Source organism: Octopus bimaculoides, chromosome 11, assembly GCF_001194135.2.
Source record: "Octopus bimaculoides isolate UCB-OBI-ISO-001 chromosome 11, ASM119413v2, whole genome shotgun sequence".
In the NCBI taxonomy this organism is placed as follows: Eukaryota; Metazoa; Mollusca; class Cephalopoda; order Octopoda; family Octopodidae; genus Octopus; species Octopus bimaculoides.
This window is the reverse complement of record NC_068991.1, coordinates 37,000,375-37,002,066: the sequence shown is the minus strand read 5'-3', so window position 1 is coordinate 37,002,066 and position 1,692 is coordinate 37,000,375.

Below are 1,692 nucleotides of genomic sequence, written 5' to 3'. Positions count from 1 at the left end.
GGAATTAGGTAAACAGTACACATGTGGAATACTCAGCCACTTGCACGTTAATTCAGAAGCAGGTAATTCAGTTGATTGAACAACTGAATCCTCACCGTCGATCGACGGAGTTCCATCATCACCACTGCACACACACACACACACACACACACACACACGCACGCACGCACGCACGCACATACATACATACATACATACGTACATACATACATACATACATACATCACTTCAACAATGTAAGCATACACGTGCTTTTCTTGGACTATTTTCCCCTTCTCCGGAGATTTCGCTCTCCTCTTTCTGACGAAGAACCATGCTCGAAACGGAGAAAGAAATTGGCAGAAAACTAATAGTGGAGAAATATAGAGCGATAGGTGAATAGAAATAAAGCTTAAAGGCGTGGAAATAGATATATTTAGTGGATATGAAATATAAGAAAACAGTTAGAGGTCGAGTTCTATATATTTGTTTTATATATTTCTACCAACATATAGAACTTAACCTTTAAATGTTTTCTTACATTGCTCTTTCACTAAACATATCTACTTCCAAGCCTTTAAGCTTTATTTCTATTCACCTATCGCTCTATATTACTCCACTATTAGTTTTCTGCTAATTTCTTTCTTTCTCCTCCTCTTTCTATAAATTGCTTTTGACGTTAAATCTATTAACGGTTAAAAAAAAAAAATAACTTGCCAGCATTGCTTTTATCGTATACGCAGTCATCATCACATTCTGTTAAAATGCCTTATTGATGTGTTTGGTTTCTTTTTTTTCCCCTGATGAGAAGATTGCATTGTTTTACATGATTTTATTCCTTGAATAATACCAATGTTTTCTTCGAAAAATATATATCAGAAGTATAAAGATTTGAATAACACCTGCATTTAACTATATATATATATATATATATACGCACACATGTATATATATATATATACTTACATGTGTGTATGTGTGTATGTGTATATATCTATATGTACACACACACACACATATATATACCTTTTGGTATTAATACTGCTTCTGTTCCTATTAAATATTTTCTTAATAAGCCTATTGCCTGTTTGCGACACCAGTGCCTGAATAGACACTGATGTTTCATATATTGTAATTAGGAGATTCGGCTGTTATGTCGATGCTGGACACTTTTCACAGAAGAATCCATAGCAGGGAGAAATCACGTGGTGTGATGGTTCCAGTGGGCATAGCAGACGGTTCTCGGCTGTCAACGGCGATATAATTACGAGTGCTTTTATGCACCACGAGTCCATATGAGAAGGCCTTTCAAGGTAAATAATGCAGTGTCTTGTGTTCTAAAAAATTACCCACGTTAAGTTGGTGATCAAGATTACCTATATATATAGATATGTACATATCCAGGTGGGTACTGTAAGAGCTCTCAGATATAGTCCAGGTTCCGGCTAACTACATCTAGTAGTAAGAAGCACTAAGGATAGGTACTGCCATTACTCGATACAGTAGAAATACGTGTCGGTCACTTTAGCTAATTATGTAAATTATGTCGAATAATTAATTGTGAAATTAAAAGAAAAGATTGAAGATGTACTAGACTACATATTCTTTGTAATTGTATTGGGTTACACACACACACATACGCGCGCGCTTACAGACACACACACACACACACACACACACACACACACACACACACACACACACACACACATA